The 27987-nt window shown below is 33.2% G+C and overlaps 1 protein-coding gene across 7 annotated transcripts in view; it reads left to right on the forward strand.

Annotated features, from left to right (window-relative positions):
* The first annotated feature begins 8395 nt into the window (after window positions 1-8395).
* The window catches only part of LOC143910264 (LIM domain transcription factor LMO4.2), a 361988-nt gene continuing 342396 nt past the window's right edge, over window positions 8396-27987 (forward strand). For 2 of the 7 annotated variants that reach the window (XM_077428663.1, XM_077428665.1), the window contains exons 1-2: window positions 8396-8767; window positions 10074-10213. The gene's annotated coding sequence lies outside the window, so the exon portion shown is untranslated. Of the gene's footprint in view, window positions 9421-10073; window positions 10214-27987 lie in introns of all 7 variants that reach the window. The other 5 variants (XM_077428660.1, XM_077428666.1, XM_077428661.1 and 2 more) reach the window with 4 other exon arrangements.

A 27987-nucleotide genomic window follows, 5' to 3' on the forward strand; every position in this document is an offset into this window, starting at 1 on the left:
TATTGAATTCACTTGTTATTTTTTTATTCAAATTTAGTCGACAAGTAACGAACGATTAGGTACGACTGTTTTGAATATCATCGTCATGAAATTAGTTTGGCGCACGATTATTTTATAATTTTCTCATATAAATACCAACATATTTGACTTGTACTAGTGCGTTTTGTGTTACAAAGTGAATAAAGTGGTTTACGTGCGCGTTTTATAATAACGATTTTTCGTCGAGTACCGTCGCCATTTTATTTCGCGTGTGGTAATAAAATCATTACTTTTAAATATCAAGTTTTGAAAGGCGTTGCCTATTAATATCAGTGTTTGTGTGATTGTGTCAGTTGTGTGATATATGCGCTTACATACTCGTATATATGTATATTGAAGAATATGAAAATTCGCTCACAATGTCGCTATGGAGACCACATGCAGTTGGTGAGTTTAGCACATTGTTTACTGTATGTATACATGTATATTTTTTTAATTTACGTAAAATAAAAGAACATTTTTTTTATTTCAGCAAAGGTAGAATAACCGTTTAACCAGCAAAAACACTCATACTCGTAAGCATATTTTTATTAAAAATACATGTATAATTTTTTTCTTGTTTGTATTATGTCTATACATAGAGGGCGCATTTTCTACGATGGACCCAGTGGAAAATTTGCGTCATATCAAGGAAACGTTAAATAAAAAAATTAAAACCTGTGCCAATCTGTGTCAAAATTTCAAAAAAGTAGGATGTTTTCAGATATACATATGTATATAGCCAATTTGGTTACGTTGACCATATGTACGTCCTTTATTTAAGAGGATGGTCCTTTATTTCACTGGTCTGTCCTTTTTATTTATTTATATTCTAAAATTGCCCTTTTGTCCTTTATTAATTTTGATTACACCGAGCAACAAAATTAAATACCGGAGCGGAGATAAATCAATATTTACTAAATATGAACCACTAAATTCGAATATGACAATGATTTTTTTTTTTTTTTTTTGTTTATGAGATATATATTATAAGCGTTTAAAAAATGCGCAATTTTTACAGTCTTAGCTCAAATTCTAGTATTGCTATGACAAAATAGAATATTGTAATCGATAGTCTTATGTTTTTTCTATTGATTGTGACTTTTCAATGCTTTGAAATACTTGTTTTTAAATTAAAATAGTTTTAATTGTCTAGCAAATTTTCAAAGTCAAAAATATACTTTTTTCCATGATATTATTATCATTGGTTTTTCTATCTTAGTATATATTATTAATCTAAACGTACTAATTCGAGCGGTAAATATATTTTAAATTTCAATAATGTGTAATAAATTGACCATTTAAAATTCTAAATTTGATATGCTAATAATTTATAATAATACATACATATACATGTACATATGTTATAAACTTATAAAGCATTTTATAAAGTTATAAAACGATTCTTTATATGTCCTTTATTTTGGTCACCGTAAATGTAGTACATATATGAAAAAAACCTACTTTATACAATAATATACATTTATATTTATTTTTTTTGGAATAGTTCCGATTATTTTACTTTTATATTTAAAAGAATGAACACTTATTAATCATTTATTTCATTTTAATTGGGTCGATTATGATAAGTTTTGACTGTTTAACGATAATTCAAAGTTGCTGTTTTGCAAGGAATTCCCGTATAAATCGTGACACGTTGAAAACGGCCATTTATTTGTATGGTGGAAGCGGCTTTTAAAAAAAATTGAGCTTTTTTGGGTTTTTACCTTTATTCTGAGCCAGGGCTCCCTAGACGTTTTGGGAAATGGGCCGTTTCGGAATTTCAAAATGTATGGTGGGCCGGTTGAAAATAACTTGTTGGAATCCAGTTTAAAAAAAATTGCACATGTGTAATAATTTTACATCAGAAATTTATACGTAATGTGTCTACATACATCGAAAACAGCGAATTTTGGAATTTGGAAACAGCTTAAATTTGAAAAGACTATTAAATTTGACAAAATCTGCAAAAACTATTTGCACACCCACCAGCCCATTAAAATCGTGATTTTTAATGATTTTCGTAGTTTTTCTTTCTAGTTTAAGCACCACTTAGTAGTTTATCTTTTTTTATTCACCCTTATCATATAAACGGGGTTATTTCATATTAAAAAAATCTTACGAGGGATGTATTTTTACATAAGGTAAACACCAGCATCGGCGCGTCTCCAGTCCATTACCAAATGTTCTTTAAATATTGTTTCTCACTTCTCCTATTTATAAGGTTGGGGTTCCCTGTTCTAAGCACAAAACAATTTATGAATTTAATGAACTATAAGCAGGCTTAAATATCACGATTTAGCCGAATGGTTAAATCGGCCACAGGGCATCGCTTAGAATTGACTTTTTTCTGATACGACGCATGTTTTCCACTTGGTCCATATTGGGAAATTCAAAATTCATTTTTCGCCCCAGCCTATACATATGTACGTACGTATTATTTGTATATTAGTACATAGATATGTAGGGACACTTTTCATAATTAATATTGTTTTCAACGTTTTTGTTTTTGATTTATATTTATTTACAGCGATGTATATAAATTTATATAATTTTACGTTTTAGTAAAAAACATTCTGATAGTTCGTACCTTAAACTGCATGATTGCTCAACAAAGTCAATCATTCTTAATTATAGGTATAATTGCACGTATGCATTTTTTCGTTGCATTGTGTATTCCTTCGATGTGTTGGTATCAATCTAGAATGGAAATCAAATAGATTTTTATCGTGAATTTCATTCAAAGAGCTCATTCGAAGCGTGGTCCATTCTCGGCTAACATGGCGCATCTTTGGCCGGATAACGAATCCGGTATACGGCCGTTATATTATATTTCAATTATAATAAATAGAGAGACGGTGAGAGTATAGGCGAACTCAAGACAAACTGTTTGATCAGGTGCCGTTTTAATTAGCGTATGCACGTGCGTGGTGCAGCGATAGCAGTTAATTAATTCCGCAAATCGGATACGAGTGCCGCAAACTAGCACAAGTTGCGATCACCGGTTAACAGCTCACCCAGAGTTATCCACTTTGCTAGCAGCGTCCCTAGAGTCATCTCTGACGAGCAGCAGATCCTCGACATGTTTACCAGATACGGGCTATCGGGACTGTATTAATTACACACACATAGGCGCCCTCTGGAAACTCTCGGCAAGATTGTGTATGTATATGAAATTACGGGACGTCTACTAATATATTTCGTAGGGTGGTTTCGTTAGCTTCGTCCCGATCGGGCTTTTTGATGGATATATATATATATATATATATATATATATATATATATATATATATATATATATATATATATAAATAATAAATAAATATTCTAGCGTAATGATTGTTTGCTAAGTGGCCGGAGGTGACGTGACAGACCGGCGTTACTTTTTTGTTTGCGGCCGCCCTGAATAAATAAACACTACAGTGGATAGCACTTGAACCACTATTTGTGTGACGTTAATTATGTCCTCGAGTCTTACAAATACTACACACTGTCCTTTCGACAGCGCTCCTCAAACTAGTGTGACTATTTCCTGTCGAATGGTCCGGTCCGGTGCGGAAAATTTTGGGAAAATCTTACAAAACTTACACTAACACACGGTACTGATTACTTTTTTTTCATTTGGTCATGATTTCAATGAGCATACATATGTTAAAAATTGAGCAATTTGTGTTTTATTTGAACTGACATCTAGGCGTTTTCACTCAGATATTTTCTAAATTTAGCTTCATATACATATGTATATATTCAATACGATTTTGATTTTAATCGCGTCATTTATTCACCGTTGTTGTAAATACGCTAGTGTATAATTGATTTCGAAGAATAGTTTAAGTGTTGTTATTGATAGTCGCAGAGTATTACGAGTTTCCATTTAGAGCGGCAAATTTCAAAGAAAATGTGGCAAAGAGCGGCAACGCGAGGCTAGTAAACATTGACTAAGTTCTGGTGGTTTGAAACAACAATTAGATTGCTCTCATCATGAGTGCCGAATTTGTTGACATTTAACTAAATTCTGGCTAGTTTTAGTGATTTTATTTGTTGAATCGTTTTAAATTAATAGTAATAAATATGGTAGAAGTATACATAGTTTTATTTATAATGAAAAAAACGATAAATGCATATTCAATATTTCAATAAATTTGTTCAAGATTGATTTGAAATATGATAAGAACACATGTACATACACACACTAACGGATTCAGAAATTGTCAAAATATAATAAAAATTAATAAAAAAATCTTGTTCAAAGCCATAATTTGTAATTTGGCTTATTTTTACATATATAATAGCGCGTCACTTTCATCTTGCATTAAACTTTTATCTACCTGAAAATATCGTAATAGAAACAATAGAAAATGAAAATAGTAAGAACCAAAATATATTTATACAAATCAAAATCTATTTGGAATAATGTATTTAAATATGTAAAATCAAAGAAAAAGTATGTACATATATATTAAATTAAATTCATCAACGAGGGGGGAGGGGCATAGCACTCATAACACCCCTCTTGGATTCGCCTATGAACATACATATGTATGTTTAAATAATTTGTTTCTGAGATTCTGCTTTTCCACAATTACCTTAAATGTATCAAAATATGTCACATTTCCTTTCTTGTTAAAAATAAAAATAAACGCGTTTGACAATATTTGTGTGGTGGTATTGACAATATTCGATAGTGGAATTAGATTTAGCAGTTGTTAAGTCACTCAATGTCGGATAGCACCGTAGATTTATCACTGAAACTTCGGTTGAAATTCGTGAATAAATAAATATGTTCTCGTTCGAAAACAACGATGAAATAGAACGTTTGGTACGATTTCGACCCTCAAATATTTACATTGGTTCATTTCGAAAGTGTATGTTTTCAGTTTGGTCTTATCAATTAAACCTGTGAATCCGTATCCGATGATTTAAGTGTAGATTCAGTGTACATACATATGTATGTATGTAGGTTTCTGGTTAGAAACAACCCCACAAGTATTATACGTAATGAAAATACGCGGGATATTTCGTTTATAAACAAAAGTCAAACACATCAAAGCCAGTATTTAGTAAGTAATAAAATTTTGTTTAATCACCTGCAATATACGAGTACAACCCGCCTGTGTATGAATATTCGTTTACGTTCAGTTTACGACTTCAAAAGTAACACAAAGTACACAAACTTTGTATGTTATGTTTTATTACAAATAAGCGCGCCGGTGCTAAAATAAATCTTCAGTCGACCAGCAGACTTTGTTACATAAACTGTTTCAGAATTTATGCTCTATATTTTGTATATGTGAAGTCGAATTTAAAAATACGAATACACGCAGATTAGCGTTGTCTAGGTATTTTCCAAATTTTTATTTCTTAGAATAATTTCGAAACAGTTTTTTTTTAAATTACTCACTTGCTAACAATGTTGAAGCAATGAAACTAAGGGTTGTTGTGTCGCATAGGGAATAGCGTGCATTTTCCTTTTTTCACTCGGTCGTTGTCACAGTCAGATCACTTTCTTGCGTGTCAAATTACAGAAAATTGTTACTTTGATGACGAATTCATGTTTATAAATGTATCAGTGTGTAAATTTTTTTAATTATAAATCATATAATGTTTTATCCAAAATCAATTTTGTGAGATACCAAACATTTACAAAAACAAATAGCTGGCTGAAAATTTTAGAATTCTTTTCGTAAATACATACATACATAGCTTAGAAGATAAATAATTTTCTATAAATAAGTCAATACTTACTTATTACAAAATAAAATTTCACGGAAAACATTCGGTCGAAATACAAAGAATTCGTATTCTTAATTTCAATTTGTTCCATTTCATTTCATTCTATGTCGGAATATTTTAAGGTCAGAAGCTTAATTTTATGAAATCCAAGTGTTTTACGCAATTTCTTGCTTTGATACCTGGTTGACTACAGAGCCGACGAGATGGAGGAGGGGGGGAGAGCCGGGGTAAAGTTCCAGGGCCCGTATTTTTCTAATAGTTTTGATTTTTAGTTTGTCATAGGGCCCGAAATTATTTTTCCCCGGGCCCGGGATTTCTCTTGGCAGTCCTGGTTGACAAGTAGAATTTAAAAGAAATGTACAAATCAAAAATAAAAGTTTTGATAGTTATCTAAATGTGGTCAATATTTATTAATTAGTGTGAAATTTGTGCATGTAAGTAGTATTTGTTTGTTATTTTAACGATTTGAATATATGTATGAAACGTGAGACCGAAAACTAATTTAATTGTTTAAAGACATCCAAATTTTCTCAAAGATGCTCAACGAGAACTAACGCAATAGAATTCCACAAACAGCGTCAAGGGGGTATTTGTATGTACTCGGATAAAGGGTGCTTTTTTTTTGCAATTCTATTGCGTAAATTCTTTTTGAGCGCCTTTGAATATTAGGACGTCTCGGAACTGCGTTGCTATTCAAGTGCAATTTAGTGCATCTTTCCGGGAACCAATGATAATTTGTCGGAAAAACGCAGGCGGCGAACACATTTGAAATTATTCAATTGTTTGTTTATTTTACCCTAACAATGCAGGTGGCGACGCCAACACATTTGAAATTATTGCGTTGTAATGCCACTCATTCCTGTTTTCTCGTTCTTGTTCCCGTTTTTGGGCGATTTGTTTTACAGAAACTATCGCGGGCGTACGTACACACTAGGGATCCCAAATATTCGTCGACTTCTATTATTATTCTAATAACTATTCGAATATCGAATAGTAAATCAAGAGCTATTCGAATATTCGAATATATTCGAAAAAAAAAAAAAAAAGTAATGACATATGTACATATTTACTAAGCATCGATCACACTATATTTATATATGTAGTATATTAAAATTAATAACACCTAATTTTTAATTAAAATTAAAAAAAAAACTAAAATACACACATAAAATATAAGTTTGTAAAATTGAGAAAATTGCAAATAAAAATAAATTTACTAAATATAATATGGAAAAATATAATAAGGTAAAATTTAGTTTCAGAAAATGATATATCAGAAATAATAATGCGTTGATGTTTCATTGTCGAGTCTATTTCTAATTTTTGTTTTCATCCACCCTGCAGGCAAAAGTAATCGTTCACACGCTATTGATGTAGGTTTTATTGTTAATAAGGCACGATATAGGATATCCAGGCTTTTTGTTTTTGCTTTCAAATTTGTCGAATTTTTTGAAATCTTCTTTTATTTATTATGCTATTTTATTTTTGAAATGGTTTCAGTTCAGGTATCAGTTCTTGCTCCGTAATTGTTCCTAAATTGTTAGTGTTAATTTCAATTTCTTCTATGTCAATAGAGTTAGTAGAGTTAGTGCTTTCTAAAACTAGTATTTTTTTCCATCAGTTCAATTGCAAATGATATAATTTCAGATTTTGAAGCAGTTTTAAAAATTTCGTCTGATTTTGGAATAATTTATTTAGGTAAATTAGTAATGTTATTAGTCTAGTCACCGGACCCAGAAGGTGCCGCGTATTGTTCAAAGGTTGTAAATGCATTGTTAAAGGTTTGCCGAGCCTTTTTTACAAAGGATTTACAACAATGGAACAATGGATAGCACTGTGACTATTCTACTTCTAGACTTATTAGTAATAAATCTAGTAAGTAATAAGTTATTACTTATTACCGTCTTATTGCGTCTTTCATACGTTCTGTTTTCTATTTTTGGGAAGAATTCTGAGAATCGGCACGTGGCATTCAATTGACGAATATATGTATGTACTTGTACACATGATGTTAAATACACACAGTACATAAATTTAAAATAAATTTGTGTTAACGAATATGATATAAATTTACATGTATTGTAAGATCGTAGACCCGTTACAATTTCGCTCCACAATTATAATAAAAAATTTACGACTTTTGATGATTCCTCAACCTTGGTCTATTTTAAGCAACATTTTCTTTGAAATATTTTCACAGAATCCTTAAAAAGAATTTACTCAATTGCGAAAAGAAGGCGAAATATGTCATGTATGTAGATATTCTTTTCGACTTTGCAAACGCTGTTCGACAACTTTTATTCGACAATACCGAATTTTCACGCAGATATCGTAAATTTTTCCAAACAACGCTTATACATATGTACATATGTATGTGGATCTAACTGGATCGCGAATTATGAACAGCAATAGTTTGCACACGATTGACGCGATGACAGTCATCGTCGCGGCGTCCACGTGACGCGCCAATTAGCTCCGGAAAATATTTACGTGGAGCGGGCGCAGTGCGCGGGCGGGGGGGCGTGCACTCGAAGAAAAGCGGAGACGCCCCTCTTGGACCGGATTGGTCGGCCGGCGACGTGGTGGGGCGTGTCTCGACCGGCGGGCCCGCCCACCAAAACACGCCCCGTGTAGCGCGCGCTTCAGTGCCGCTGTTGCCACGTGCCAAGACGCTGGCTGCTGCAGCTGCACCTCACCTGCACCACCTCACCTCACTCGCCACTCGTCACTCGTCACTCGTCACTCGTCACTCGTCCTTCACACCTCATCATCATTCGAACAATTTATTGTCTTGCCTCCTCACCACAACGACGACGATCACTCTTCTCCGTTCTCCGTTCTATAATATCTATGTATTATATTGAAAAAATAAAAATACAAAAACAATACAAATTTATTCAACTTTGTATTTCAAAGTACGCCGTGGTGTCAAAATAGCACTGTACAATTCGATTCATTCTGTGTTCACTACAATTTGCTGGAGAAAGTGAATCGAATACTTCGATTTATGTATGTTGTTGGTACACTAGTTGTTTTACCCGGCTTCGTTCACTATTTGGAATAATATTTTATATTGCTTTAACGTGGCGAATCTAATAGTAAATATTCGTTTGTTTTTTTTTTATTACATTTATGTGAATCGAAAAAAATATATGTAATATTCAACCAATCTTTTATTTGTTTTCGATGTTACCAACCAACCTTATAAACATACGTACGTACAAAGTTTATTTTGTATATTATATGTACATGGCTGTAAATTCAATTTGTAGTCTGTCCATTTTTATTATTCGTACTTTCAGTATTTGTTTCCGTGGTGTTTATATCGAATATGGATACATAATTGCATAATTTCGAAAGAGGCTTTGTATGTATGTTTGTTTATTCCTTTGGTTTATAAAATCCGTGACGTTCAATTTAATAAAAAAACAAATGAATATTCAAATAAATTTAATAAAATGTTTATTATTAGGTTGGCCATGTTTAAGCGATTTACATATATTACAAATACGGAGCGAAGCCGGGTAAAAACACTAGTATTCGTTAAATTCGAATCAAAAAAGAAAAATATTTTTTAATTTTCAATTAGTTCTTTCGTTATGTAAACTACATACATAGATGAGAATAATGAATTTTAAGTCAATGCACACATGGATAATTGAATTGAAGGTAATGTTTGTTTAAAATGAAGAGGCATTGTTTGAAGATTATAAAATGATCAAATTAATTCATTGCATAATAAAAAAAAATGTAAAAAGAGTCGCATTTATAGGCTAATAATGGTCTTAAAAACAATTTGCATATTTATAAATTTAATTGAATTTTTTTTTTGTAACAAAAAACCCAGTCATTATCTGATCAATTTTGGTGCAATTTTAGCAGATTTTTTTCGCGGAACGATAAAATGATTAAAACTGGTCGTTCGTTCACTTGTTTTTTTTTCTCTTTAGAATTGATTGATATGGTATGTAATTCTATTAAACGATCGAAATTTTGACTGATAAACGCTAATGTTTGCGTATGAAAAAAATGTATACGGAAATGTAATATTTAGCACGCCATTATTATAACGCAATGTTTTTGAAATGAATTATTCATCCGATACGATACGGCGATTAGATTTTGTTGTAAAAATTGTGGAATAAAAAAATAAATAGTCCAGAAAGTTTTGAAAGTGGCGGCGAGTGGCGCCAAAGGAGACAAACACCTGTAGCCATCGCGGTCGCGCGCGCGTTCAAATAACAAAGCCACGTGGTTATCGATCGGGCCCGCACCATACGCCCTCCCTCTACACGTGTCTAAAGTGAATTGTTACTTTGCAGAACTCTTCGAATTGAAACTGTAAAAATAATAAAAAAAAAAAACAAAAATGATTTAAAAAATAAAAACATTATCATCATCTTTGAAAGTGACAGCAGAAAAAAGTCGGAGAATCGCCACCGTCAGCCGCTAAAGAATACACGTAAGTATCTGTTATCCTATTGCACGTTTTATTACCATTGAGAATGGCGGTAATTTAACACCGTACGGTCGACACGAAACCGGGTTGGTATCGAACGGGTCGGTTTGTGGGTGTAACCGCAGCTAATTAAAAGGATCATTTGAGTCGGCTGAGTTGCGGCCGGTGATTCGCGGAACGATTAAGACAGTTAGGTGATGCGTGCAACGGCCGAGATGCAACCGCAAACTGCAGTCGGAGTATCGTCGCGTGCATAATATGCACAACGAGAGATAGTCTTAAATGCTAATGCGAATCGAATTCGAAAGTGTTGCGTGAACTCCTTCTCCAAGGACGATCATGGCAGGCCAACTATCTACATATGTACGTATCTATAAAGTGAACATGGCCAATGCTTCGAATGTTGAAATAATTTCTTTGCTAGGTATCTCCAGTCTATAGGTAGATAGTATTTTCGAGAGCAGATTTTAGGCGGAGTGAATTTGAATGATGCGTGTGAGTTAAGAATGGTCGAAAGTGAAAGTTTGAATACGATGGACTATGTCATCTGATAAGTATCGATGATCATCTATCTTAGTTACACTTTCACCTTCGATCATCCCTAGCTCTCATGTATTTATCGTAAATTATCACAGTTATTGTATCAGATGATACTAAATATTTTATCGTCTACATAAATTCTAAACGATTTATATACAATATAATGTATGGCACTTTATATGATTACATATTAAAATAAAATAGAGATGTCTAATAAAAACAGTTCCAAAATGACTTACTTGGGATACTACTGTATTGTACATATGTATGTACATTTTATATACATATTTACAAATATATAGTAGTAGTTGTCAAATTAATAAGGTATATAGATATGTATGTGTATTCTTAGTTAATGTTCTACATTCTACATATATGTACATACATATACATATACGTTCTACATTATACATTATCTACATACATATACATATACGTTCTACATTATACATTATCTACATACATATACATACATTTATGTATATATTATACATATAAGCACTTATTGGTTTTAGGTACAAATCTTATTGGCATACGTATGTATGTATATTTATTTTGTGATTACATATGTATGTTTATAATTAGAATTATTGCATCAGTATTTCATAGATATTATTAATACGTGAAATATACTGTAATAAACCTGGGCAGGGTATAAGATGTGAGAGGAAAGAGGGGGAAAACCGTGCGAACAAGTTAGTATTACGTCTTCTGGCTCATCACGATCTTGCCATTACGATCGACGGCGGTTATTGTAACGAAAAAATTTATCCGATTTTTTTAACGTTCAACCGGCACGCAGATGTGAAAAGTTTGCCCACGCCTGAACTAAAATAAAACAACAGATCAATACGCTTATTGAAGCATTAACTATTTCCTCTTATTTTATATAAGTAAACAGTACTGCACGATTGCCTATTTCACGATTGAACGATTCCGGTTATTGATTTTTTCCCCTAAGATCAGTTCTAATATAAACCTATGTATGTATGTACATACAATAAATTGGTATCGATACCATTTTGGTCCGTTTTATCGATAAAACAATACTTATATAAGGTACGAACGAAACGCGGTTTGAAAAACGATGGTGGAAATCCATCTCACTAATCGTTATCCCATTCACCTGTAGTGATCGCTCTAATGACACTCACCCCCCTGCACCATATCAACTTTCCCGTTCCTCCCCATTGCCGTGTCCCTGTCGCTCCCACCTCACAGACACTCCATGTTTCATATTCCATCCGGTCACTAATTGAAGGTGTATAATGCATTTCTTCGTGCGAATCTCTCACACCGTCGCGTCGTTTAATCTCTAAGGACGGCGTTTTTCAAACTTGCAATACTAACACCACCTTTGATTTGTGTTAAATATACGTTCAATTCGCGAAAAATATTTTTGTCTTTCGTTTGTTTGATTTTATCTTTAATTTATACCGAAAGCTATGTACTTATGAGCCGTTATATTTGAAAATGGCGGAAGTCCAATTCTCAATTCCAAAAACACCATTTCTGTTTGACTTAATTCAGAAATTGTTACCAATTATTTTAATTCGATATGTCCAGAATCTCGGAAAAGCAGAATAAACGTATTACAGGCCACCAGTATTTTTAAATATTGTAAAAGTCAAAATATTAAATATAATGTTTTGCGAGATACATCATAGTATGTTTCAAAATGAAGAAAAGTGGACTTACGCCAATTTCAAATATACGGCTCATTTGTACAGTGAAGCACGAGTGGATCCAGAAATTGGTCAAGAGGGGGGGGGGGGGCATTCAAATGAAAAAAATTATACATAAATAGATCTTGTAAGTCATAAATTGTAAGGACTTATTTTTTGCATAAATATTAGCGCGAAATGTCACTTTCATCTTGCATTCAAATTAGTCCATCTACTTGAACAATCGTGCAATTATGTATGTATGTATTAGAAATTTAATGATTCTTTCCACTCAGATTTGCTGTGGAATGATGGTGGGACTTACGAGTTTGGAAAAATACAGGAAGGAGGTTTGGGTTCCAATGGTTTTCATAACTACTATGTATATCTTCACTTGATCATATGTGTGTATGTACATTCACGCGTGTGTATGGAATCCGAATTATAATACCACCGTTTAATTTATATGTAAAAAAATCTGCTTAAAATCGTTTTGAAATAATGATTGAAAATGCGGCCAACCCTGTCGGAGTATCGCTAAGCGTATGTACACGTTGGTACAACAATTTCAGCCCTCAGTCTCATTAAAAGCAGCACCCTCACAGTGTTTGAAGTCCGATTAGTTTAGTTACTTGTAAAAGTGTTAGCGGAACCTGCTGCTGCTGCACCTCAGCTCCTCTCCCCCCCTCTCCCCCCCCTCTCTCTCTCTCTACCCGTCTCCAGCGACCCTCCACCCCGGAGGGCTGAGGGCGGTTCGCCTCATTTGTTTACTGCAAGTAGGTATGCCGCAGTCCGTAGAGCATTTTAATAATACAAAATAACAAAAAAAAAAAAACACATTGACCCCTCCCCACCTCTTCCGCCTACTGATTAATTAGATTTTTGTATATTATGTATATGGAAATATAATTGGACACAAGTTAAAGTTACGACAGAATGAGCCGCTTAATGAGGACACTATTCGCATATATGCATAATATATATAGTACATATTAATATGTAAGTTTATGTATATAAGATTTGTAATGTATTTAGGTATGTTTTATTTTCGTCAAATGATTTTCAAACTAAAATTATCCTGGCATGGGTGTGAGACACAGTAGGGGTGGGGTGGTTAAGAGTACGTAGAACCAACAGGTTGGTCTTCTAATGATCCTCTAATGATTTCTTCGGCTTCTACGTCGTTTATTATCGAACGACTTCTCTATATATTCATACGAGACTGAGCATAAAAATAGTGTAAATAATGAATGTACGTTTTTGTTCGATTTTATTTCCATCCATTGTGTGCGACACAAAAGGGTTATAAATATGGAATATTATTTTTATTTTCAGTTCATTGTAGCATCGCGCGGTGCTATTAGATAAATCATCATTATACTTTTATAAATAAAATTAAATACATTTCCTATCGTGAATAAATTCAGACGCTTCGTGGTGTTGTGACTCGTACGAAAACACGATTTGATTTGATATTATTTTGATTAATGACAATAAAATTTTGATAAATAAGGTGCGAGAATGTTTTTGTCGTGTAACATGAGGCATAATGCAGGACATCGTCAAAATACGCCAATTACCTCACTAATGAGACAGTGATTGATAGAATACCCGAGGAAAACACGTATGCACATTTACACAATATTATTTTATACGTGCGGTTGCAGTAAATCTGAAATGCGAGCTAAATTACTTTCAGAATCTAAATTGACCATCATATCAATTTTGTTACCTAATTTTAGCAACAAATAAAAAAAAATCAAAAAAAATATAATATACCATTTACCATATACATATGTATGTATGTAAATTATGTCAGGGTATCAACATTTGAAACTGTCTTTTCTGAAATAATCTGCCTTGCACTATCTCTGGGAATTGACTACATGAAGTCATCAGTGTTTTCTAAATATACTTCGTCAATTTCCCAAGCCCCCTACCCCCTTCCCAATAAGCTTTTGGAACATTCTCTAAATAAATCATTTGCGCATTGAACATGAGATCTCTCAATAAAAACCTTTTGAGATCTCTCAATAAATAAAGGTTAACTTTAATTTCCAAGGAATTTTCGCATCTTATGTTTTTAATTGTCTCTCCTTGTTCCACCTACATAATATAATTTCTTATACTCTTGATAGGACGTTGTTGTTTACTATTCAAAATTGATGTCCATTAGTTAGCTATTTCACAGAGTCTCGACTTTTTATCACTGGGATCTCTAAACAACGCCGACTGCTTCTATTATCTTGTCCAAGCTATTATTCTGTCTTCCGTCTGACGTAAATCCTACTCCCAGAATATTTTTGCTTGTTTGAGTTGAGCACTTCCAATGTAGATTACATACATTTGTATGTACATACCGTTGATTCGATCTAGCGATGATCGCAGTTTCAGATTTAGCTTTGCCGATTCAATGAAATTGTCTGCTTATGAGCATAGACATGCATGTGTGGACGGAGCGGTGTCGATAACACGATCTAGTCGATGTGTTTTCAAAAAGTCTCATTTGTAGAATGTACTATGTAATGTCCTCGAGACTTGGTCCGTATGGATTATGTTGGAAATGGTTGCAAACTTCTGCGCCAGGCTCGACGATCGTAAACACGTCAGATCATAACTCGCAGAGTGCGGGAAGTGTCCGGTTCCGTTACGGCCCCGTGAAAGGTGCGTCTCAAGGTGTGGCATTAAACGAGAGAGAACCACGGTTTCAACTTTGTAGTTAATGTCACCGTCTCAGGATATATACGACGACCAGATTTGAGCCGTTTAATTGGACGGGACCCTGTGTTGTCGCGACTCGAATGACCCGCGACCGTTTTATTGTCATCGCCGTGACACCCATATCGTACGAATGTGACGTGGTAAAAAAACGCAGGTTATTTAATTGGGAAGAGTTTCCGTGACGATACATACATACATATGTCGAATAGGGTGACCGTGACTTCTCGTGAACAACTAGGACGTGTGTCAATCAATGGTCATGTGTCCTGCACTCTGACGCGCATTTACATACATATGTACGTATGTAGTTGCGTTCTTAATCGACCCACGAGCTTAGTGATCCGCCGATCAGGGTAATGACGTGTGCCACCAGAGTTAGATACATATACATATGTTTATGTTACAGGGATTTAGTACTAGCAGTGAAAGTATACTTTCACTGACTTTTTAGGGAATTCATATTTCGAAGACTTTATTTTTGATACTATTAATATTGTGTCTTCTTATTTTACCTCATAAATGTTAAGTAACAACAGAAAGCAAATTTGATGATGTTTGACCCACTTTTGAAGTTTGTCCAAATATAGCTTCATATGGGGACCGTTTGATTCCCGAATAGAATGCCCTACTTTTTATAAATTGAACGGGCCTTTCTTCCAATTGGTTCTGTGATGATCCAGCATCTAAGTTGGCGGCATGTTTTCAATGTCCTGATTTGTGTGATGTGATTTCACCGAAAGTATACATACATCAGTTGGCGAAAGAATACTTCTACTAGTGAAAGTATAATTTAACGGGGGGATACAGATTCATTATTTTATTCTATTATTATAACATATATAATATGTACATAATAGCTTTGTTGGTGGAGCTTTTGAATAGGCTTGCAAGACTTGTGAAAAGAGGATAAGCTAAGAAAAAAATTAAACACACCCAGGCCGAATAGTAAGGGGCTAATAGCGTTAGTGATTTTTATCATACCTGCACATGTGCATATATGTATGTAAACATATTTATATACGTCGTATATCCTCGAGATATATAAGTGTATGTATTTCGTAACTAAAATTATTTACTATACATGCAATATAGATAGTACGATACTTTTTAAAAACACATAACTGTCTTCTTAAAGAATCATTATAATTCATTCTTTCATTATAATTCAACTTTTTATTATATATTATTATAATGATGTGTACGACATTTGCATAATATGCGCTTTAAAAAATATTAATTTAACCGCTTCCACTGTTTTTTCGCTTTGTTTATATAATGAATATGAAGATAAAGAAATACATACTCCAAATTCGCATTATTGTTTAATATGCAAAAAAAGCGAAATTAATAATTCAAAAGTCATTTTTATAATTTGATATTGTGCAAAAAACCCTCCCCCACTTATTTACGCTCAAATTGATCGGACGAAGATAAACGAAAATGTATATTAAAAAAGGTAGTAATAATACATCGAATGAAATCGATATCGAAATACGCAATTTAATTTTGGATTTGTATAATTTTATGCGATCTTTTTCTTATCTCATCTCTACTAGGGCAGACGCCTTCACTGTTAAATCAAGAAATTATGTTTAAATCATGAAATTTTTTTGCTGGGCATTTTCAGCTAAACACGCATAGGTCACATTGAAGATCGATGCTTTGGCAAATCCCAGACATATCTGGTCACCCTATCCGTGAACGTCCCCAATACTCGTATTCCGGAATGGTGAAAAGTTTTTATTATGTTAATCAAATCCTAGCTGGGGGAGTCAAAGGTGGCGGAGGGGATGGGGGGAGGGTTGTGATGTGTCGGACGTGTCTGGTTTCGGTTGTTGGCCAACTACATAGACAGGTGGGATATTATCATGCCGTTATCCTGCAAGTTTTTTACGGGTACCGATAAGACCGACAACTTCCTAATTACGACAGCGACGTACATAACTGCGAGTCGTTTTATGCCCGACCGTCGCCGAAATTGCGCGACAAAACTAGTTTTATCGCGGATTTACTACATCGATATGGGGAATTTTTGCTAGATTTTACGTGTCGAAAGTGCATCGTTCATTCACGACGTGCGCAATATCTTGGGAACTTTTAAAACAAGTTGTAAATATATTTTGGTAGTTATCACTCGAGGAGGTTGGTTAAGAAGCAGTTATTTTCATAATGAAACTTGTTATATTTCAAATAATATTTCATAATTGCACTTGATTTGTATCCGAGATTAATTTCAGTTCAGTTGCGTGCCGTGGACGTTACGTTGTCCTCTGTATCCTGCTCGCGCACACATAAATAAGGCTGTGTGATAAAAACGGGGAGATTTTCACGAGACGCCACTAACTTGAATTGTATTGTTTTATGCTCTACTTAATATATACATATGTAGTTTTAACTCTGTGCTATAAAAATATATCTAAATGTTTTGCTCAGGTTATACATACATATATGTATGTACATATGTATGTATGTATGTATATATGAGTCTTTATATTTGAAAGTGGCGGAATTCCAATTTTCAGTTCCGAAAACAATATTGCTGTTTGACTTAATTCACAAATTATTATCACTTATTTTAATTCGATATGTCCAGAATTTCTGAAAAGCAGAATAAACGTATTACAGGCTACTAGTATTTGTAAATATTGTAAAACGCAAAACATTATATTTAACATTTTGTGCGATATTTCGCGAAATGAAGAAAAGTCGACTTGTGCCAATTTCAAAAATAACGGCTCATATGATGATATTTTTTTCGCCTTTACCAAATCGTTCATTATGGCGAAGGTTATTCGGTTTATAATATGATGTCAATTGTCTACGGTACATGTTGCAAATTTTCAATGTACATAAATTCTTTAAAGTTTGTAATTTTATCCCACATGTGTATGTAAGGAAAATCTATAAATATAATCGGTCTATCTAACCCACGAGAAAATTCTTATTATTTTTTATGAATTGTGTGGTATCAGTAGATTTTATCGATTCGTACAAGATCGATAGAGTGCTTGCGCATGTAGAAAGTTCAGTGTCGTTCATCTGATTCTGTTTAGGCACAAGAGACTTTACGAGCGGAGATTACGATCGTCGACAATCTCATCTCACGTGCGTAAATACACACACATACATATAAACAAATAAGTGGCCCAATAAATAGGGTTGTAACGCCCCCACACTACAAACTCTTTCGTCGATAAACTCATAAATTGATGGTTGTCCTCCTTCGTTTTCATGTTGTCAATATTAGACCCGTCAGTCTCATGAATGTATTTGAGAGAAATTCGAACGGGGAACGCTTGGGATTTTTACTATATGTGATACATATACAAATATGTTCGGCAAAATTCTACTCCACATTCACCGAATTAGAAACTTGACATTCGAGTGAACTATGACTGGGTCAAAATAAAAATATTGGCCGGTTCTCTGACGCTGTGCGATCAATCACGGCACTCCTCATTGATTGCATATTTTGTATGTTGTTTTGTTTTGGTTTTGTAAATTTTAATCAATTAATTTGTACCTCAGAGGTCGGTATTTTGTATTCAATTATATTTATGTACCAATTTGTCTCTGTCAACACGATTGAGATATAACTCGAGTGCGCGAGCAAGGGTTATTTAATACCCGACGGGTCGCTTATTGACGGGGTATTTTATGGGGTAGATCTAAATCGGGATCTCGTTCTCCCCCCGCCGTATCCGAGGAATGCACATCCTCCCTAGGATTCCCGAGACGTTGCTGCATTCATTTGGAGACATTTGAAGTATGCATTCCTGATAAACGGTCGAAGGGATGCGCTGGAAGCACATACACACATAAATACACGTGAAATCGACGAGATTTATGTACATTCGTGTAATTTTAAACGACTAACACGATACGTGCGTGCTCCGTTTACGAATGGATTAGTTGTTTTTTTTTCATCTCAAATTCAATTTTCCTAAACGGTGATGTGTTCAAAGAGTAAAAGTTGCTTATGGGGGTGTTTTTTTTGAAATATTTACGAAACGTGGCCGTTAGCCGTGGTCATCGGATAATCGTTGTTTAATCTCTTCTCAGAGTTAAAAATACGCACAAATGAATATATTCATTTATTTTTATTATAATTAATACTTGTTCCATTCTGCGAAATCTAATTAGCTATATAATATTTATTGTTCACAAAATATTTGCATAATGCAATTAAATACGCGCTATGGAGAATTAGATCGGAAAATCCTCAGTAGAAAAAAAATTGTATAATAATAAGAAAAGTCTTCAGTTACTACAATAGTTGTAAAAATACCAGTAGCCACGATTGAAATTTATAAGACACTTTCAATTAACATAAATTACGTTAATTGCATTCTGAGATTACGATGATCTTATCGTATTCGCATAAGAATCAAAAATTTTATGCTATACATTCTAAAATGGTACGTGGATAGTTTTCAATCTAAATAAATTTTATCAAGAGTTACATTGTAAATTTAATTTAATTGTATTTTTAACATGTGCTTGAACTAATTTAATAAGGTTACTAATTCAAAATAACGAGATTTATTATGATCGTGTTTCTCATGCTCGTTAATGGAATACAGTAGGTAGGCATATAAAAGAATTGCTTAGTTTTCAAATTTTTTATACATGTGAACAATGAATATTCGTAGGTACATATATTTGGATAAAAAAAATGAACAAATTTCAGACGCGATCGGGAAAATGTTTTTCACGGTTGTAGGAGAGACGCGCGCCTATTGTGTGCGAAGAGGCCCCCCCGCAGTTTCCATTTAAATCGATCGCTTTTATAGCCAGAATGCGGGCAATAGTCGTGAAAGGCTTATTGATTTACAACCTTGTGTTTTTGGCATGAGGCGTGAGGATGTCTAGCTGTTGTGAGCTCCAAACGACAATTTATTCGAACTGCGTTTTTAATGCGCGCTCAATAAAATACCTACGAGCGGACAGATTTTCTCTCACGACTAGAGCGTATTTTCATACGCTGTGCTTTTGACGCGATACCAATTAATAAATCTAATATACACCTACATTAGTATTTCTATTTGAATATACATATGATATTTGGTGTGCTTGTTTATATTGTTTTATGTTTCGTGGCCGACATGGAAATCGGTCGCCAAAGACGTTGACCAATAAATATTGAATAGTATATGGTCGGTGATCATTTGAACGAAATTTATCGATATGCATTAATTAATTCCTAATAATGGCAAATAAACTGTTTCGATATTGTATGTATATCTTTAATAGTATAAAGATTTTGTTCGATTTGTACGAATTCAAACTAAATTCGCATCACCAATACTATTTGTTACATATTCAATAGGCGGATGGTATGCCTACCGCTATCGCCCTACTGATAATAATAATAATAATAATAATAATTAATTTCGATGTCACTGTATCGGATATTTATGTACAGGAAACCACTGTGGTATTTATTTATTTATTTAAATAATAATTCTACTGTCCGGTTTCACGCGCACGCTTGATTTGGATACATCGTTTTTTTCGAACCGAATCGCCATTATCTTACTATGATCAATGAGGTGGTCCTCACCCCTAATGTGGGGGCGCGGTTGCGCGTGCTACAGGTGCTTCACTAATGTCACGAGTGTTGAATTATTGAGCAGCACGTTATTCGTGGCAACCTCGAATGTATAATATTATATGTACATACATACATATGTACGTATATATGCATTCATGTTTATTGTTTGCCGGCACTGGCGGGCGACAATTAATAATTGAATAACAGTGAATACAGCTCGGCGACACTTTGTCGAAGGGCTCCTAGGGCGCAATGTGAACTACAGTTATACTTTTCGCTAGATATGTACAATGTATGTATATGATTTCGCAACCTCGCTTGAGAATGGACAGAATGACTTTGGACATGCAATGTCGTTGGTTACATTCTGCATGAAAATGGCACGACTTTTGATTGGACGAACTGATTAATTGGATTCGATTAAGCATAAGCGGGTCGGGTGTGCGAATAACGAGCCGCTTTGCCAGCTTAAGCTAAAAGCTTTCGTGTTAAACGTATTACTTTATCTAAAACGATCACTGCTTTCGGTTTCGTAACATTAATACTACAATATTTTTGATCACACAATACATTACTCATACTCAAAAATGATTTTTCTATATAGAAATATTTCAAGATATGTTTATGAATTGAAATAAATATATAATATCTTCTACATATACATAGGTGTATGAGTAAGAACTAGACTAGAAATTGTACATTTAAAAAAAATCATATTGGTTTGCTGATTTGATTCATACATACATATATGTATGTACATAATTTTTGATCAGATGCGATGCCATCGTATGTATGTACATAATATATGTACATGTAAGTAAAATGCTAAAGCCTGTCAACTGAAAATAAATTTTTGAGCTTTTTTTCCTATTTCGGCTTAAACACTATTAATATGAAATTATATTTCCTATATTATTATGAACACTGGCAAAAAAAAAGAAAGTGTAAAATATATAATGATCACTGGATCAGAAGCTATTAAAATGGACATAATTTATATATGAACAGTAAAAAGCTTTTAAACATTAAAAATAAGTAAAGAAAGCGAAAGAAAAGATTGAATTATTGGAATTATAAAAAGACAGATTTATAGTAAAATGTGTATCAAATTTTGTTATTATTAGTAAGATAGAGAATAATCAAAAACTGCTTCATCAATATTTTAGGAAACCAACGAATGATTTCCTGAAAAAAAATATTACGTTGTTTTATTTTAAACGGGGAACAATGTGTTGCAGTTGCGAATGTGCATACGGAATTTCAAACACCCGATATCGAATTAGAGTGGTTTCCTTGTTGGTTTAATAGGCGAACTTAATGGCGTGATTTTAATAACACGCAAATATGATTGTGAAATATTGAAAATTGTTCTTGTTTTTTCGTGCCACCCGGCAGTTTGGCCGCTGGGCAGCAATCACGACGTCGAAGAATAACTAATGAGCACAAAATCACCCTTAATAAAAAATGTGTGTAATTTAAATGTCCCTAGGGGAGGGGGGGGGGTGGAAGTGGACAGCGATATGATTATTAATTCAAATCTGAAAAACGGCATGTGAGTGTGACTCACGTGAGTGGAAGCGCACGCCATATGAGGGTTAAAATAAACTTCAACATTCCATTCTGATATTATATGTCAGTTTGACAAATATTTAATAGGGTGAGACAATAAAATTTTGTCGACTTCCAAAATTATTATCTTTTTGTTTATTATTTAATACTAGCTGTATTACCCGGCTTCGCTCGGTATTTGTAATATAAACCGCTTAAACATGACTAATCTAATAGTAAACATTTTATCAAATTTATTTGAATAGTTTTATTTTATATAAATTTATATGAATACTCGTTTTTTTGTATTAAATTGACTTTCACGAACAAACAAACATATATAGCAAGTCTCTTTCGAAATTATATGTATACCAGAATCCGGCGCCTGCGCCCCCGGGGACTTCGAATCGGCGCCTATGAATCGAAAAAAAAAATCGAATGACGTGTCGTCTACGAACCAACGAACGAAGGTTAAATACATACATACAAAGTCTTTTTCGAAATTATATATTAGATGAAAATACATATGTACATACATGATTGTATATGGCAGGGCAGGGCTGTGGAGTCGGATCAAAATCTTCCGACTCCGACTTTTTGTTGTGATTCGACTCCGACTCCGATTCCAAACTCCGACTCCAACTTGAATGATTTTAGTAAATCGACTTTTCTTTCCAACTTAAAAAAATATTAGTAATGAAAATAAAAGCGATATTCAAAATTAAAAAAAAAATCACTGGAAATGGACATGCTATGATTTTTATAAAGAAATTATTGAATTTCAATTTTAGTGGATTTACTTCAATATAATTGAAGAGTCGAGTTGACACATACTGTAAGAAAATAATAAAACTGTCGGTTGAGTTTTCACGACTCCGACTCCACAGCCTTGGTATATGTATGTTTATATAAAAATACATTGTGCTTTTTACTTTAAAACACGACACACTTTTATGATTGATTTTCTAGTTATCCTTATATCGGTCTTATGTATACTAGATTTATAATAATTTTTATAGTTTTTCATCTGTTGTATGTATATTTATATGAAAATATAAGAACTTTTGGAATGTAATAAAATGATAATCATTACAAATACATATGTATGCATGTACATATACATATGTACATATATGCATAGAAAGATCGATGAGTGTCATTACCAATTACATCACTTTTCAGTGAGATATTTCATATTCATAGTGCCTATTACACCATTATTTCAACATCATTAAGTTATAGTTATCATTGTATAATACAGTCGTCCAATATCACAGGATATCTGGTAAGGAAAACTTTACACAGTATCAATGAGAAAATATGAAATAAAATAGTTTTAGTTTGATAGTATAAATACGATAGTGATACTAAAATTATTTTATTTGTTATTTGATTGTTATATCACATAGAATACACATGTACATATTGTACGTTGAAGTCGTGCACAAGGTATCGTTGCATATCGGATATTAATTGCAACATTGGCAGCTATGGCTGATGTCGGTTTCGTGCCACTAATAAGACACTATTATTGTTTGTTTCTAACTCCGGGATGTGGTCGTTATATGAATAGGTATGTATGTGTATGTTTGTACGTACGTCAGTTTCGAGCACCGGCCACTTCATTGCCGGTGAACACGAAAATCGCACATAATTTACATTGAAATATTAGCCGTGTCCGACGAAACTGGGTGAAATCGGTCCCTAAAATTATAGCCGGGGCTGAAAAATTAATAGGAAAAACTTGACGCTGTTTTCATCATCGAAATTTTCAAAGCAATACGTTTAATGATAGTGAATAATGAGGTAGGGTTGATACGGTGCTAATGATCGCATCCGAAAATACGGCTCGAACTATGAAAGTATTTTCTTGTTAAAAATAAATTGAACGGTTTTTGTTTTTCCTCTTTTTTATATTATACAACAACCCTCGACAGTTAAGCGGCACGATAACCCACTTAAGTCTCCGGAGCGGTGTAACTAATTCACTTTTTATAATGCTTTAATCGATATTGCTCTATGAGTACACACGGTGAAATTCATAGCATTATTACTAGTTAAATGTTATATTTTAAATGCGCTAGGTGGTGTTCGCCACAATTGCCAATTATAGCTGACCAGCATACATACACAGTTTGTTATATGTTTTTAAAGTCATTATGAGGGTAATGCATGGTGCAAGTACATGTTTAGTCGAGGATCGGTACCTATCCTAAATTTCGGCAAATCAGGGTGGATCCTTGTATCGAATAGCGTTTATGACTTTTTTTGTAAAATTGCTTATCAAAGGCTTATTAAAGGCTTATTAAAGGATGTATCACTGTAGAACAGTGTGCCTAAATGAATGTCATTACTTATTAGTAATGAATATCATTAATTAATACTTATAGATAATTATTATATACGAGTGGTGATGATTTTTCAACTCACGCGGAACGATGTGATAGATTTGTCATAGAGAACTTTTCATGAGATATTTTTCTAAATATATATATACAATGTTTATGTACGTATGTATTGTTCTATGCTTTCGCAGCACACCTAGTAATCTTTTAAAGTATTTAAAAGATTTATTTTCAAACATCCATTCATATATAATATGTACATATATTATACCAGCATATCTTTATCCAAAACATCGAAAAATAACTTTAAAAATATGTGTTTCTTTAGTTTAAAATTTGTCTTTTTACAAAGGAATTGATCGATATTCCAAAATAGTATAATATTCATAAAATATTTCGAATCCCCAAATATTAAAATTCTATATCCATATTTCTCAAGTTGAATTTTTCATTTAATTGAATAACACAATGATCTATATCAGGGTTTCCCAAACTTTTCTGCAATGGAACACTTGGCAAACTCGGAAATTTTAACGGAACACTTAGCTTATATTTTAGGTTGGGTAATTAATTCCCAGGGCCACCGAGAAGAATCTCGGGCCCTGGACAAATAATTTCGGGCCCTATGACAAACTAAAAATAGATATAGGTATTTTTAATATGCGAAAAATATATCAGAACTATTAGAAAAAATACTTATTAATAACTATAATGTAATACAAACATAAAAATGTGAATATATAAAGCATTTAATGACTTTGATGAATTAAGTCCTTGAATTGCATATCTTCTTGATATCAGGCACAATATTGGTAAGTTGCATTCTACATAATATATGGTGTGGCGTCGAGCCTGTCCCTACACTTTGACTTCGTTGCAGCATAATAGGAAAATCCCGCTTCAAAATAAATAGGTTGTAGAAAACGGAAGTAAAACAATAATAGCTTGTTTTGAAAAATTGGTGTACTTTTCTGACAAACTCACCCAGAAATCATTTAAAGGTTGATCTTTGTATTTTTGTTTCAAATCAGTCACTAATTAAATTAATTACAGGTTTAGCTGTCACGGAAAATGGATTCCGAACCCAGGAATCTTACTAGTTTTCGGAAAATATTGCAAGAGTTGTTTTCATTTCAAGAGCTATCGTATAAAAGTATACATAGTTGGAGAGAATGAAAGTGCATGTCTTAAGTAACAAGGCCCGCTCGCATTTTACGACTACGAGTCCACGATACACCAATATACTTCGAGTTGGGAGTCGGCAAATGTGGTAAAGTTGGGCAATTGGGCTTTGACAGTGACATTATTTTGATTTCGGCGCAATAAGAGTTCAGAGAGAGGGCTCATTCATGCGAAAAATGAAATTAATTAAGGAGGCGCACAAAACGGCCGTTCAAGATGTTAATATCGTTTGTGAGGTTAATTAGAAGCCGAGCAAAGTCCTTTGGGCGTATCCTGAGGACGGGTGGTGGCGGCGTGCGGCTTCCGGTCTGCCGTCTCCCCGGACCTGAAAAGCTGATTGCCTGCCTGCCCGCTGAAGCCGGACACCCACCGGTCAAATTAATCCGCTAAATTAATTTCACCGCTCGGGAATTATTCAGACAGTTTTCAGAAGCCGCCGACGAGCCTCAAAGAAAAACCTCCCCGCACGCCTGGATATTTCGTAGCTCTTGACCTTAGAATTCGCTGATATACTACATATCTATATGTACATATACATACATACATATATCCACTTTCAGTTTGAAATTATGTATTTTTACTGATTTGTAGCGTAAAAGATCGAAAGAATTTTAATTCGAATGGTTGTTTAAGCCGATCAAACTTTTCCTTTGACGTTTTAGTTTTTTTCGTTTTCAATTTTCTGCAAAGCCTCATTCATTTATGTTTATAAATATATATGTATGTATGTGAAAAGATGTTGCCTAAAATTAAAAAATATATGTATGTATAGCTATTGAGAATCTTGAAAATATTATTCATTTATATAAATACTAGTGATTTTACTCGGCTTCGCTCGATATTTGTAATATAAACCGCTTAAACATGGCTAATCTATTATATATAGTAAACATTTTTATTTGAATATTCATTTGTTCCATAAAATAAATAAAGTAAACGTTTAATTTTATTTAAATTTATTTGAATATACATTTGTTCGATGACGTTACGGATTTTACGAACCAAACAAACATACAAAGTGTCTTTCAAAATTATATATTAGATATATGTACATATGTATGAAGATGTTGCCAAAAATTAAAAAAAATATATATATATATATATATTAGTTATTGAGAATCTTGAAAATATTAGCTATTGTGCTATTGCTTAAATAAAATAAATAAATAAATACAAATGTGTGCAATGAAACAACGATCCAGCGTATCTATTAAGGTTTCTGATTTTTTCGATTCCCGAGACACGAGACGGAGCTTGGGATCGTTCCCGAAATTCCCGGGATCCCGGGAATCAGACGACGCAAAAAAAAATTCCAATTTAATTTATTTTTTATTAATATAAAATTTATTTGATAACAAAATATTAAAAAAAAAGAAAACAATACATATACATATTTACGAAATGGAAAAAATGTAATAATAAAAGTAAATGTATTTGAAATATCTTCTTAAGAATACTAAAATATTTAAATGAGAATCTGAAAACCTATTTCTAGATTTGAGACAAATATTTCCAGTAATGGAAAAAACTCTTTCAGTTTCCGTAGAAGTTGATTTTAAAGCTAAAAGGGACGGAAACATTTATTTTTAATTGTCTGTTCTTTCTCTTGTTCGCATGTACATATTATGTAAAGTCAGCTATTTTTATTTACGTTATTTTGTAGATTTGTCTTTGATAATTCATTATTTAATTCTTCATTCATCTATAAACATCTTGAAAAAATTATCTCATCTTCATCAGACACTAAAAAAGTTTCTTCCAATTTCTAACCGTCAATAAAAGTACATAGGATATCTGAAAAATATGAATCAATTGCTGATTTTGAATAAAAATATTTAAATTGAAAAATTTAAACACTGTTATTAAACATAAAATGCCACTGATTAAAATTAAAATTGATTTAGTTTATATTTTGATAAAATGCATTAGTTTCGTGATGAATAGCTTGAATATTAATTATAAAATTTTATATGAGATAGAGCGATTGGTGAATAGGCCAATATCGATTATAAGCTCGTTTTAAATCGGGCCAAAATTAAATTGTTCCTACTTTCATGTTGAAATATCATCAAAATAGTTGAAAACTATTTGCTTAATTAAAATTTCACAATGGCATGAAGCCGTCCTGTTATTTTCGAATTTTAATCTCAATTCCGTTCGGTTCCTCACATTTTAATAACTCTTCCGCACAAAACCAATGATAAATTGTTTCAAAATTAATTT

This window comes from Arctopsyche grandis, chromosome 4, assembly GCF_051622035.1.
Source record: "Arctopsyche grandis isolate Sample6627 chromosome 4, ASM5162203v2, whole genome shotgun sequence".
Taxonomy (NCBI): Eukaryota; Metazoa; Arthropoda; class Insecta; order Trichoptera; family Hydropsychidae; genus Arctopsyche; species Arctopsyche grandis.